This window comes from Gymnodraco acuticeps, unplaced genomic scaffold (genome assembly GCF_902827175.1).
Source record: "Gymnodraco acuticeps unplaced genomic scaffold, fGymAcu1.1, whole genome shotgun sequence".
Classification (NCBI taxonomy): domain Eukaryota; kingdom Metazoa; phylum Chordata; class Actinopteri; order Perciformes; family Bathydraconidae; genus Gymnodraco; species Gymnodraco acuticeps.
In genome coordinates this window covers 318516-333865 of record NW_022991168.1, presented here as the reverse complement: position 1 = coordinate 333865, position 15350 = coordinate 318516, and the positions used below count along the sequence as shown (strand labels likewise).

The 15350-nt window shown below is 45.6% G+C and overlaps 1 long non-coding RNA gene across 1 annotated transcript; it reads right to left on the bottom strand.

Moving 5' to 3' along the window:
- Positions 1-8441: 8441 nt before the first annotated feature.
- Positions 8442-8810, bottom strand: LOC117560661. The gene is made up of 2 exons (XR_004571204.1): positions 8659-8810; positions 8442-8566 (listed from the first exon to the last, which is right to left on the bottom strand). It is a non-coding gene; the product is annotated as an uncharacterized LOC117560661 (long non-coding RNA).
- Between the last annotated feature and the right edge of the window lie 6540 nt (positions 8811-15350).

Here is a 15350-nt window from a genome sequence, read left to right as displayed (position 1 = left end):
GTCTATAGACATTACTACAATTATAATAGTTACTACTGACAAGTTTTCTGAAACCGAGCTTATGAACAAAAGAGTAAATGTGCTGGTTAAGCCAGGATCAATATATTTGTTGAAGTTTTTATTGTGTGCATAATAAATGTGTTAAATGAATTGAGCAATTCTTTAACAAGTATAATGTTGCAATCTCTTTATAATAAGTAATTACAGTTAGATGTTGTTTTCCCGGGGCCTCTCCTTCACAGGCCTACACTTTAAATCATGACACTTTCAAATCATAACAGACAGAGATCAGTATCGCTTTGTGTAGCAAGCCAAAATCCATGTAGGGGTTCTACTCGAGCCCAATTTAAATACTCGCATGCATGCACGCACGCACGCACGCTCGCACACACACACACACACTTTGGATGAGTATTCACCTTATCCACATTGTAAATTGTTGCCTTCTTTAGAGTTATTAGTAATTCAAGATTCATTATTAAATTGAATGTGGTACATAAGATAAAATAAATAAAACTTTGACTTTTGTTCACAACATTAGACCTGTCCTCTAATCTCTACTAGAATAAGATACGTGTGCATGTTAGGGTGTTTTAACGCTCCCGTAATGTACCTAATCTTGTTATCCTTTTCATTACAGAGCTGGGAAAATGGTGTATTGATTAAATTCTGATGTGTGCACGTCCGATTTTGACTGACTTTAGTTCTAATGTTAATTTGACTTCAACCCATAAGTAATTATTTAAATTAACTCTAATTTCACATGATGATGGATTAGTGTTCCACATTTGTTCCACTAATTTGTTTTACAATTAGGCCAAAGGTAAAGAGAGACATTGATGACAGGGTTTTTATGTAACAATGACATCCTGTCTAAACATCAGTCAGGCTTCAGAAAGCAACATAGCACCATCACTGCCACAATGAAAGTGGTAAATGACATTACGAGTATTTTAGATAATAAGCAGAGTTGTGCAGCTCTATTTGTTGACCTATCCAAAGCTTTTGATACTGTCAATCATCGCATTTTGAAGCAAAGGCTGGTCAGTATAGGCATGTCCAGCCATGCAGTGGGTGGTTTGTGAACTACCTCTCTGAAAGGTCCCAATGTGTTCAGTTTGATGGATGTCTCTGAGTGGTTAAACATCACTAATGGTGTGTACCACAAGGTTCAGTTTTAGGTCCACTTTTATTCTCCATCTACATCAATAGTTTAGGTGAAAATGTCGAAGGAGCAACCTTACATTTTTATGCGGACGATATCGTTATGTACTGTGCAGGTCCCTCGATTAACGAGGCTGTTGTTAAATTACAGGCTGTTTTTAACATTATTCAGGCTCAGCTGTCTGAGCTTAAGCTTCTTTTAAATGTGGAAAACCAAGGTAATGCTCTTTTCTAAAGCTAAAGCAAACAATACACCGGAGACTGCTTTGGATATTGTAACTACGCAAGGAATACAACTTGAAGTGGTTACCTGTTACAAATACTTGGGTATCTGGCTTGATGACTGTCTCACTTTTAAACTTCATGTCAATAACCTGCTTAAAAAGCTGAGGGTTAGGCTAGGTTTCTTTTACAGAAATAAGTCCTGTTTCTCGCTTGAGGCCAGGAAAAGGCTAGTCACTGTGACCTTTTTACCTGTGCTGGATTATGGTGATTTGTTATATATGAATGCACCTGCCAATTACCTGAGCAAGTTAGATGCTGCGTATCCCAGTGCACTGAGATTTTTGACAAATTGTAAAGCACTTACGCATCACTGTACCCTGTATACCAAGGTGGTTATGCCATCACTTACTGTACGGAGGCTCAGTCACTGGTACTTTTTCATTTACAAAGCCATGTTGGATAAACTACCATCTTATATCTGCTCCCTGATCTCTCTGCGAATTGAAAGTACTTATTGCCTGAGATCGCATGCTGTAGTTTTATTAAATGTGCCAAGTGCTAGGACTGTCTTAGGGAAGAAAGCTTTTAGATGTGCAGCTCCACTAACATGGAACAGTCTGCAAAAGAATGGAAAATTACCAAGCTAGTACCACTACATGTTTTTAAAGCTCGGTTGGATGCTACAAAATCAGATGCTGTTGGTACCTTGTAGTGGTTAAATATGTAAATTGTAATCCCTGTACATTTTGCTGTATGATGTCCTTTTGTTGTTCTGTTGTTTATGTTTTTATGTCTTCTTGTGGAACCTACTGCTGCAGGTCTCCCTTGAAAAAGAGATCATTGATCTCAATGGGATTTTACCTGGATAAATAAAGGTTTTGAATTGAATTGAATTGAATGACCTTGTGTCCCTTTTGTTAGTACGTGGTTCCATTTTGTCTATGGCCTTGGACGGCTTCACTAAGAGTCACCCAGTTCTGCCCTGCTACAGTCCGGCTGAGTGCAGTCACAGAGATGCTATGGCTGCTCTACATGACATTAATGGTCTGATCCGAGAATGGACACCATTTCCTGCTCCCAGAGAGAATGACACTCCTCAAACTGAACATTACAGCCGTTGATACTGTCTCACGTGGGTCTGCTCCCCCCACGAGCCATGAACTGAAAGCTTGACATCTGCTTTGAACACTTGGAAGCCTCCCTGTCACACCAGCACCAACCCTTGGGTCAGTCAGATGAGACTAACGGCTTCACTTAGGGCATTTGGTTCAGATAAATGACTCTCGTTACCACAGAGTGGGTTGTTTTTTGAGGCTATTCATACTGCTATGCAGAGGATGCCTGCAAGTTGGCGAGCTGTTAAAAGCCCCTACTATTGTTTCATATAGGCCTTATGTCAGGGGTCTCTTACTGTCTAGTTCTGCATGTATTCACATTATGTAGACAATGTTTCCACCTAGTAAAACTAAAGGCTGCACGAATCTCAGGCTACAATACAACCATTCTGTTCTGCTCTAACGATTAAATTGATAGATTCTACATCAAAACAATTAGCTTTTATTATTTCCAATGATAACGTCGCCTTAACTAGAGGAATGCAAACCTGTTTTCAAATGTAAGGTTTGATTTTGTTTGACATTTCTCAGTAATGACACCCTCAGGCACCCACTATCATTCATGCTATGCCATCAGTAGTGACTCAGATGTTAAGGGGATGAAGCTTTTCCTCCCAAATCAGATATGCTTTGTTTTCAACAAATGTACACATTTCCTGCATAATATATGTGTCTCACAATTTGTTTGTTTTTTGTAAGCTGCACACAGGTGTGATACTGAGTCTTCTCGATTAATAGATTATAAACTATACCATGCTTAAATAGACTCCTAAGTTATTATTTCATAATGTAACATATCGTCACCTTCTTAAACTAATGGCCTAAGTCATATTTTGGAGAAAATATTTTTTTGCCTAAATCATCTCTTCTTGATGCTGGCCACCTCTGGTAAAATTGCCTACATCCTTATTGAAAATAAAGTGCTGTTCCTACCCTGATAGTATAATGTCCTATGTCAAGAGTGTGACTTAGGCAATATATTTTTAAAAGATAATTGCTAAAGTCACATTGTCTTGTGACTTAGGCAATTTGACAAGCTTTACAAAATGGCTGCTTCTGTTATGGTTATCTGAGAGAACCCAAACGCAGGACACGGCAGTGTGTTACAAAGGTTTTATTTGGAGGAGATAATCCGGCTGGAGAGTATCCACTGGAGCGTAATCCACTGAAGAGTATCCTGGAGTTTTAATCCACTGGAATAATCCACTGAAGCGTAATCCTGGAGCACAAGAAGAACAGGTAAGAATATTCAGGTGTAGCGAAAATAGTCACTATACTTTAAGAAGGCTGAGAAGGCTGTAAGAGTTTTACCACTGGGGTTTAACAACGATCTGGCGCTGACAGGTTGTGGAGCCTCCGCTGATATACCATCCGTAATGGCTGATGGGAATCAGGTGTGTCGCAGAGGAGAGTGCTCAACTGTTTGCAGCTGGTGGAGATTTGAGCCGGGAGCCAGGAGTGACAGGCACCACGCCCACACAGACAGGGAAAGGGAAAACACACACACAAGGAAGGTGGCTGGAGAATGCAACCACCACAGTACCCCCCCCTTAAGGGACGCCTCCAGGCGGTCTACCAGGTCTACCAGGTCTTCCAGGGTTATCCCGGTGTAAGTCCCGTATCAGATATGCGCCCACGATGTCTCGCCGGGGAACCCAACACCTCTCCTCTAAACCATAGCCCTCCCAATCCACCAGATATTGGAATCCCCTTCCACGGCGACGAACGTCCAACAATCGCCTGACGGGTGGGGGAACACTCACTGGAGGAGACAAAGGACTGCTGGCAACAGGTTTCAACAGAGATACATGAAATGTTGGATGAACCTTCATGTGTGAGGGAAGTTTGAGTTTGACTGCAGATGGATTAATAATGGAGTCGATGATGAAGGGGCCGACATACCGTGGGGTAAGTTTCTTTGACTCTGTCTTGAGTGGGAGATCTTTGGACGAAAGTCAAACACTCTGACCTGGTAGGTAGTTGGGGGCCTGGGTCCTGTGGCGGTCTGCGATGAGGCGGTTGCGGGCAGCGGAGCGGAGCAGGGCTGCTCGGGTGTCCCTCCACACCTTACGACAGCGACGAAGGTGGGCCTGAACGGAGGGAACAGCAACTTCCTCTTCCTGGGCTGGAAACAGAGGTGGTTGGAAACCCATGGCACAATGAAAAGGTGAAATACCTGTGGCTGCACTTGGCAGGGAGTTGTGGGCATACTCGATCCATGGCAGATGTGGGACCCATGACGAAGGGTTCTTGAAAGCCACACAACGAAGGGCCGACCCCAGATCCTGGTTGGCCCGTCTGTTTGCCCGTTCGTCTGAGGATGATAGCCAGATGACAGGCTCACCGATGCTCCCAGAGCCTGACAGAAGGCCTTCCAAACGTGGGAAATGAACTGGGGCCCCGGTCAGAGACGATGTCGGTGGGGATCCCATGAAGTCGAACTACATGGTTGACCAGAAGATCTGCAGTCTCTCGGGCAGTGGGAAGTTTGGAAAGAGCCACAAAGTGTACCATCTTTGAGAATCTGTCCACAATAGTTAGGATGATGGTATTTCCTTGTGAAAGTGGAAGTCCAGTAACAAAATCCAATGCCACATGCGACCAAGGGCGACTAGGTACTGGCAGTGGGCGAAGCAGGCCAGCGGGAGGCTGGTGGGAGGACTTGGCGCGGGCACACTGTACAGGCAGCAACAAAGGCCCTGGTGTCTTGAGCCATGGAAGGCCACCAGAAGCGTTGTTTGAGAATGAACAGTGTGCGATGGACACCAGGATGACATGAGAAACGAGAGGTGTGTGCCCACTGCAGGACCTTGGAGCGAACAGGGGTAGGCACAAAAAGACAATTAGCTGGGCAGTTACCTGGGCTAGGCTGTGCTCGCTGGGCCTCCCTGACCAATGACTCAATCTCCAAGGTAACAGCCCCCACCACGCAGGAGGCAGGCAGGATAGTGTCTGGACTGGCAGCTGGTCCATCGGAAGCGAACTGGCGAGAGAGGGCGTCAGGCTTGAGGTTCCGTGACCCTGGACGGTAGGTGAGGGTGAATGAGAAGCGGCCGAAATACAGGGCCCATCGAGCCTGACGGGAGTTAAGGCGCTTGGCAGATTGGATGTACGCCAGGTTCTTGTGGTCCGTCCATACAATAAAAGGGAGTTCAGCTCCCTCCAGCCAGTGCCTCCACTCCTCTAGGGCAAGTTTGACAGCCAGCAGCTCTCTGTACCCACGTCATAGTTATTCTCAGCTGGGGTGAGGCGGCGAGAGAAAAATGCACAAGGATGCAATTTTTGTTCTCGTTCCGAGCGCTGGGGAAAGAACTGCTCCTACCCCGGTGTTGGAGGCATCGACCTCCACAACGAACTGGAGAGAGGAATCAGGGTGGATGAGCACAGGGGCAGTAGTGAAGAGTCTCTGTAGCTCTGAAAAGGCTGCATCGCACTCTGGGGTCCAGGAAAAGCCAGTTGTGGGGGAAGTGAGTCTGGTTAAAGGACCCGCCACTCTGCTGTAGTCCCTGATGAAGTGCCGATAGAAATTGGCGAAACCAAGAAACTGTTGAAGCAGTTTGACTGAGGTTGGTTTGGGCCACCCCACCACCGCTTGGATCTTTTCAGGGTCGGACCTAAGCTTTCCTTCCTCAACGATGTAGCCCAGGAATGAGACTGTGTTGACATGGAATTCGCATTTCTCCGCCTTTACAAAGAGTCTGTTCTCCAGGAGTCTCTGCAGCACCTGCCTGACATGGATAATGTGCTCCTCCTTGTTACGAGAGAATATGAGGATGTCATCCAGGTAGACAAAGACTGACCGGTTGAGGAGGTCACGGAGCACATCGTTCACCATTGACTGAAAGACTGCAGGGGCATTCGTCAGTCCAAAAGGCATCACCAGATACTCGAAGTGACCGAGTGGTGTGTTAAAGGCCGTCTTCCACTCGTCCCCTTCTCGGATTCTGACGAGGTGGTAGGCATTGCGGAGGTCCAGTTTGGAAAAAATGGTGGCTTCCTGGAGGGGTTCAAAGGCGGAGTTAATGAGGGGTAGTGGGTATTTGTTTTTTACAGTAATGGCATTGAGGACCCCTGTAATCAATGCAGGGCCGCAGTGAGCGGTCCTTCTTGGAGACGAAGAAAAACCCAGCACCGACCGGGGAGGAGGATGGCCGAATGACACCAGCAGCCAGGGAGTCATGGATGTAATTTTCCATGGATTATCTCTCAGGGCGAGATAGGTTGAACAGACGTGAGGAAGGCAGAGGGGCCCCGGGAAGGAGGTCAATGGGACAGTCGTAGGGTCGATGAGGAGGAAGAGACAGAGCTCGCTGTTTACTGAACACCTCTCCTAGGTTATGATATTCAGTGGGAACAGATGACAGGTCAGGCGGCTCGATCTTGAGTGGTGGAGAGGCGGCCTCTGCTGGCGGTAGGGCAGACTGCAGGCATGAGGATAAGCAAAAAGAACTCCAACTAATGATTTTGCCAGTTACCCAATCAATCTGGGGGTTGTGAGTTCTTAACCAGGGATGGCCCAACACTATGGGGGCCTGAGGTGAGGAAATTAGGTGAAACTGAATAAACTCACGATGGTTTCCAGACAGAATGAGGTTTACTGGCTTGGTGCGGTGAGTGACTTGGGCCAGGAATTTTCCATTTAGAGCATTAGCACTAAGAGGTGAATCTAACACTTCGCAGGAAATTCCTGCCTGAGCTGCAATGTCAATGTCCAAAAAATTCTCATCCGCCCCCGAGTCCACTAAGGCGAGCAGGGGTAGGGACTGTTGGTTGCAGCAAAGCATGGCTTCTAGCTGTGTTCTGGGTCGGGGGTTGAGAGAGGAGGAAGGGCTCGCCAGAATCCCCACAGCTACTGACGAGCCTGACCTTTTGGCAGACTAGGACAGGAGGAAACGAGATGACTGGTTTGGCTGCAATAAACACATTCCCCAGCATGGATCCTTCTAGCACGCTCAGATGGTGAGAGGCGGGCCCTTCCCACTTGCATGGGCTCCTCTCCATGGGATGAGGCTGAGTAAGGAGCCGGGAAAGATCGGGGAATAGGGGTAGTGGCAGTTCCAATTTGGGGATCAAGTGAGAAGTCGCTGGGATTGGAGTGACGGCTAGTCCTATCCCTACGTCTCTCTCTGAGGCGATTATCAATCTTAATGGCTGTGGCAATTAAATTATCCAAGCTACCTGGATCATCCCTAGCCGCTAGCTCGTCTTTAATTGCTTCGTTCAGCCCCTGAAGAAAAGCATCCTGTAGTGACTCGTTATTCCAGCGTGAGTCGGAAGCCACTGTTCTAAACTCCACTGAAAATTCGGCTACACTACGGAAGCCCTGCCGGAGAGAAAGAAGGCGCCTAGCAGCATCCCTCCCCCGTACCGGGTGATCAAAAACTTTTTTCATTTCGGAAATGAAAGTATCATATGACCAGCAAATGTGTGGCTGGCTCTCCCTAACAGCTGTATCCCAATCTAAAGCCCTCCCCCTCACAGGCTCATTACGTATGCTACCCTAGCCCCATCTGTGTGATAAGTACTAGGATGCTGCTCAAAAACTAACGTACACTGGAACAAAAAGGCTCTACAATTACCCAAATCTCCAGCGTATCGTTCAGGTGTGGGAATGACAGCCTCTCGTAGCTGATGGAGGAGTGCGGCAGGAGGGGGGGGAGGGGCTGTCGGCTGTGCAGCGTGCTGTGGAGGAAAAGCCTGCGAAGTGAGCAGTTCTACCTGCGTGCCGATCCTTTGCACATTAACGGAGAGGTTCCGGAGAGTCTCCAATGCCTCACGGAGAACTGTATCATGATGCCCCACGAGAGCGCCTTGACTGACCAGGGCTTGGCAGAGTTCGTCTGTAGTTTTGGCCTGGTAGCCGGTGTCCGCTGGGTCCATACTGGCCAGATCGTTCTGTTATGGTTATCTGAGAGAACCCAAACGCAGGACACGGCAGTGTGTTACAAAGGTTTTATTTGGAGGAGATAATCCGGCTGGAGAGTATCCACTGGAGCGTAATCCACTGAAGAGTATCCTCCGGAGTTTTAATCCACTGGAACGTAATCCACTGAAGCGTAATCCTGGAGCACAAGAAGAACAGGTAAGAATATATTCAGGTGTAGCGAAAATAGTCACTATACTTTAAGAAGGCTGAGAAGGCTAAGAGTTTTACCACTGGGGTTTAACAACGATCTGGCGCTGACAGGTTGTGGAGCCTCCGCTGATATACCATCCGTAATGGCTGATGGGAATCAGGTGTGTCGCAGAGGAGAGTGCTCAATTGTTTGCAGCTGGTGGAGATTTGAGCCGGGAGCCAGGAGTGACAGGCACCACGCCCACACAGACAGGGAAAGGGAAAACACACACACAAGGAAGGTGGCTGGAGAATGCAACCACCACAGCTTCAAGAAGAAAGAAAAACTAACAGATAAATTAAGTTATTTTCATGGTTCAGGGCTTGTCCCCTGTTGGTAAGTGATGTTTACTATACTATAGGCTAGGCTATAAATGTTGTGTAGTTATTTAGTCTTTTAATTTCACAATTACTGTAGCTAATGTAGCTACTGTAGGTACTATAGTTACTGAAGCTAATGTAGCTACTGTAGCTCCATGAAGCTTGCACACATTTCCCTCTGGGACAATAAAGACTCATCTAAAAACGAATCTAATCTTTCAAAACTAACGGTTACAATTACAGCATAATTATAAATAAGGAAAAGTACATTTTGCGTTTGTCTGTATTCATTCTTAATATTGTCCTTTTTCCACATTACATTTCCATCTTATTAGGAAAGATTAAATGTTTTTTAACTGAATTTGGCCAAATAATATTCATTAAATAGCTTTAATGTATTAATGCATAGGACCACAGTGCAATTACAAAAATGTTTTTCACAATGATCACACAGTTGTGACCGTAAGCCTACTCCTTTTTGGTAGGAGATGCACTTGACTTTTCAGACACCGATCAGGAATCATCCAATGAAAATGAGACTGTCGTTAAAGAGGTGGAGCAGCATGTACCAGGCCAAGACACTGTGGGTGTTCTCAATGTCGAGGACGCTTCCCTTGTCCGCCGAGTCAGGTCCATCAGAGGCTAGGCAAGAATCATTCCTGGCTTTCGGAGAGCGAAGAATGGAACAGGCGAGCAAGTGTGCAGGTGTGCGTCATATGAGTGGCCCCGCCTTAAATTTTCCGACAAAGATTTGGGGAATTGGTCCGTGCGCAAAGCATTGTGGGGATTTTAAGACCGCGGAGGATACACATGTCTAGCCTCGAAATTTCCAGCAACTAATTACGCCGGCCTCGGTAGAATTCCAAGGATCCTGGACATTGGAACAGTCCTTCGGCGGGACTCGATTAAGTAGTATCCTTGAAATAGTGGCTCTGGAGCAGCCTTACTCGACATTGAGAAACACCCTGAGTCAGATGGAGCAGACAATAGCCTAAACACTTTCATTGAAGAAGAGAGTGTTGCTGAAGATGCCTTAGCAGACCCGTCCACACCATGACGACGACGACGACGACGACGACGACGACGACGACGACGACGACGACGACGACGACGACGACGACGACGACGACGACGACGACGACGACGACGACGACGACGACGACGACGACGACGATGATGATGATGATGATATCATTGACCCAAACTACAATCCATCCTCTGATGAGTCCTCTGTCCCTGAAAATGAAGACAGTCTGGCAGCAACTTCAGAACATTATGGTCCTCATCTAGAGGATGTGTATGAAAACAATACGGTCAAAAGGAAACAACATAAATACCAGCCCAGAAACATGGAAGCAAAATGAATCCAAGAAGAAACATCTCAAAAGAATGGCATACAAGGCCAAAGGTGGCAAAGAAATAGCTGCAAAGGCTATGGGCCTTCCCTGCAATTCGAAGTTCTGTCAATCCATTACAGAAGAGCAGAGGCAGTGGATATTTCAGAAAGTTTGGTCAATGGACAACTGGGAAGAACATCGGTTATACGTCACCACTTTGGTCACAAAGGTTGCCATGAAGCAAAAGAAAGTTGGTGAGGGATCCAGGCGCAGTTCATCATTTTCCTACCAACTGAAACAACTTCAGGATGGAACAAATCTTAAAGAATGTAAAGCTTTTTTTCTTCTACACTTGGTATCCCTGAAAGAACCATTACACTAGCTGAACAAAGACACCATCGACCATGACGAACAAGTGGCAGACCCGTCAACTACATCTGGCCCTAAGAGTGGCAAAAATGCAAAGCTGGAAACTGCTGTGACAGATTTCCTTCAAGAAGTTCCTTCACCCAGGCACAACCATCTCCCAACTACATCGGGAATCTCAACAGGCAGCTGCAACTGCTGAAGTTGACGCTCTGCCAATCAAGGCGAGGAGGTTTCAGGACCTTCCGTCCATGAAACATGTCATGCCGTTCGAGTGTCATCAGCTTTTTGACCATTTGCCACATAATTAGACACACACACACAGCCCCCCCCCCCCCCCCCACACACACACACACACACACACACACACACACACACACCAAGATGACTGAGAAAGGTTCAGGGGAGAAACTGATTTAAATGGAAAAGGGTTAGCTACAATTAAAAACACAGCAAAGAAGAGCTGGAGGGAGTAGTGAGGAGAGGCACATGCCTCCTCAGGGTTTGATTTACTTGCCTTTTGTTTTATTTAGCTAAGAGTGATTTAAGTTGTACCTTTTGAGTTTGCTATATTGAATTAAAGGGCCAAACTGCCATTCCTGAGTCTCTGTATGCTCTTCTAGCATTTTAAACTGTTAGTGGCTGACGCAGCCCCATGGTCTGTCACAGTAATGCGGGAAAGAGAAGTGCACTGTTTTGCAGAGATGTTCACAAGTCTTGTTTTGCAAGTCCAAGTCAAGTCTCAAGTCTTTGGTCACGAGTCCAAGTCAAGTCTCAAGTATTTGTGGGGTGAGACTTGATCAAGTCTCAAGTCTTTGGTCACGAGTCCAAGTCAAGTCTCAAGTCTCTAAAAAATAAAAGTCTCATGTCTCTTCTGGTTGTAATAAGCCTTCTATTGTCTGCTGCTATCCAGTCTGTTAAGAATACTGCACAGCTATATCTAAGAAATTCAAAGCATTTACTGTATCTGAAATATACTGAACTGGTGATATTAAAACATGACCTGTTCCAAAAGAGATATCTACCATTAACACCATTTACCAGCCAAATGCTGGTAAATCATGCAAGTGGCTGGTACTGTATGTTGCACGCACCAGCCAAAAATAACAATGGCAATCTATTGAGTGGCTGGTAAAATTTCAACATTCACTAGGCTAGCTATTTGGCCAGTGGACAAAAATGTTAAAATTTGACCTCTGCAACCGTATTGTTTAATTACACTGGGTCTCTAATTACATATTTTAAGTCTACTATAAATAAACATATTCCTATATCCTCTCACTCAAACCCAGTGTAATGGTAACCTGATAAACCTGTAACATTAACGTTACGTGGTCAACAATAAACCTGTAACCTGCCTATAAACCGACAGATGTATTTATGTATGTAACTATGTATTTTTCTACGTTTAACGTTAGCCAGTAGATGGTGGCAGCGGAACGTAATGATTAACGTTACCGACCTTTTTTATGTCATGTCAAGAGTTGGATGTCAACGCCACTCAACGCAAACAAGTGTGACAAGCAAACATTCACTCATCTTTTCAAATATTCAGTTACAAAGCTAGTAGCAAGCTAAGTTAACATTACATAGCTGATGCTGAGCTAAACATGTTTGCTAACCGTCCATATGTGTTAATGTGACTGACCTCTCCGGGTGAGTTTTCAATTGCCTGATGAAATTTGACGTTGTTGTACCAGCATCCTTGATTTTAATATTGCAGACTTTGCAGTGTGCGCTCCTTTTGTTGGTGCCGCCGGCATTTTGTTCGAAGTTTTTATAGTTGAACCTAATTACAAGCGGTAAAGCTGCAGGTGTGCCGCCGGTCGCCATGGTGTTACCATGATGTTAATGTTAATGTTAAAGGTGGGGTAGGTAAGTTTGAGAAACCGGCTCGAGATACACTTTTTGTTATATTCCATGGAATGCTCTTAACATCCCGATAGCCGGCCCGGCTAAAATAACTGGATGGCCTACCTGCCTGTCAGCCTTCCATCTGGGCACAAACTTATCTCGTTGGTCATGTGCGCGTTCGTGTGTGTTGGAGGAGGGGCTCTGTGAGGAAGTGGCAGATTTTCTTCGGTTGTGTATTTTCAAATTCTAGCGATCTCGAGCCGGTTTCTCAAACTTACCTACCCCACCTTTAATACGCCAAAAATAGAAAACACAATGATTGTTCACGAGTCCCAAAACACGAGTCCAAGTCGAGTCCGAAGTCTTTTGAGCAGGAGTCCAAGTCAAGTCTGAAGTCTCTGTGTGTGCGACTTAAGAGCGACTCGAGTCCGAGTCACAAACTCGAGTCCCCATCTCTGCTGTTTTGCCTAAGTCACTTACTCCAGAAGTAATAAGGCCTAAGTCAGGTTTCAAATTGCCTAAGTCACAACAACATGTTCGTAAATTGGCATAAGTCATCTAAATCTCTTATTTTACACAATTGACAGACAGTGTTATGTGTATGTCAATAGTCATATATTGTCATAACTGTTTTGAGTGAAATAATTAATATATATCATATATTCTATATTTGGTTAAGTTTTTTCTGTTTTTTAAAAAACTTTCAAATATGACTCAGGCCATTAGTTTAAGAAGGTGACGATATGTAAGAAAAGGGACGGAAGAGTCAATTATATTGAGTAATTGATTTTATATTGGGTCATTTATTTCTCAAACCTCTGTTTAGTTGTAGAGACAATGTCCATCCATCCATCCATCTTCTCCCGCTTATCCGTGGCCGGGTCGCGGGGGTAGCAGTTCCAGCAGAGAGCCCCAAACTTTCCTTTCCCTGGCCACATCAACCAGCTCTGACTGGGGGATCCCAAGGCGCTCCCAGGCCAGCGAAGAGATATAATCCCTCCGCCTGGTCCTAGGTCTACCCCTTGGTCTCTTCCCAGTGCTGAAGGTCGCAGACCGATGAAGCCATTAGAACCAAATCATCTGCAAAAAGCAGTGGTGCAATCCTTAGTCCACCGAACTGCAGACCCCCTCCCCCACGACTACGCCTTGAAATCCGATCCATGCATATTACAAACAGGATTGGTGACAAAGCGCAGCCCTGACGGAGGCCAACCCTCACCGGAAATGGGTCCGACTTACTGCCGAGGACCCGGATACAGCTCTCGCTTTGGGAGTACAGAGATTGGATGGCCCTGAGTAGAGACCCCCTCACCCCATACTCCCGCAGCACCTCCCACAGTAACTCCCTGGGAACTCGGTCATACGCCTTCCCCAAATCTACAAAACACATGTAGACCGGATAAGCGTACTCCCAGGCCCCCTCCAGGATCCTTGCGAGAGTAAAAAGCTGATCCATCGTTCCACGACCAGGACGGAATCTGCATTGTTCCTCCTCAATCTGAGGTTCGACAATCGGCCTGACCCTCCTTTCGAGTACCTTAGAGCAGGGGTTCCCAACCTTTATTGTGCCAAGGACCGGCAGATACATTAAAAAAAAATCGCGGACCGGTTGTCAATTTTAACTGATTTTAATATTTACTCACCACCCGCAGGTAGCAACAGAGGCTAATTGTATGTAACAGCCTGAACAAATACTAGAACAATATGCATCCAAAACATATTAACAACGTTTAAAAAAGAACCGGTGTCGTTTTTTGGAAAAAACGGAAAACCAAAAAACCGATGTTATTCAGTTTTTAAACCAAAACGGGAAAACAGATAAATCAACGTTTTGGTTTTGTTTGTATGATTTACGGATAATCCAGTGAATGCTGGGAAAACGAGGAGAAGGCGCAATATGAAGGAGATGTCTGGTCGCCAGGGTGCGTGCGTGTGTGTGTGTGTGTGTGTGTGTGTGTGTGTGTGTGTGTGTGTGTGTGTGTGTGTGTGTGTGTGTGTGTGTGTGTGTGTGTGTGTGTGTGTGTGTGTGTGTGTGTGTGTGTGTGTGTGTGTGTGTGTGTGTGTGTGTGAGATCGTTGGAGCTATGTGCAACTCAAGGCATATGCTCGAACGGGAGCTGCCTGGACGCTGCAATCATGTTGCGCACTATCCGTTCTGAGTGTGCTGACTTTTCGTACAATGTCCCACTGTCTGGCTTCCTGCATAAAGTCAAGTGCTCGGCGCAGTTGGGGCGAAATGTCGCTCCTCTGTTTTCATTTAAACAGCTCCATATCCGTTAGCGCAGCTAGCTAGCACCAGATGCTAACAACAACAATGCACGTAAGGTCTCTCTCTCGCTCGCTCGGGCCACACATACACACACCCTCCCGGTCCTCCCAACAGCCAGTCGGTGCCTGCCGGTGAGCGTGGAAGTGTGGTCTGCCACAAGCGGGCGGCAGGAGCGGGGCTGTCAGCATCAGCTTGTAGATGGTATTTTAAACTCGATGCGCTCTGAAACTACGGGGCGGCCGAGGAAAAAAAATACACATGCGTTAATCGCGTTAAAATAATTAGTGGGGTTAATTTTTTTTTTTGCGTTAACGCGTTATTAACGCGTTAACTTGACAGCCCTAATTATAACAGATGGTGTTAATATCCTTAATTGTCCAGCAATCAGGTTTAATAACACTACTCTTCAATGTATATCCATGCACAGAAAGACCTACAATGATGTTTCAAGTTTTAAACATTTAAACATTCCTTTCCAGGTTTTACAAAAGTCTTTGAATATTTGCCTAACGTTTCCTTTTCAGATTGTTAAACATTTTGAGAATTGTTTAGTTTTCCCTTCAGATTTTGAAATGACATAATGAT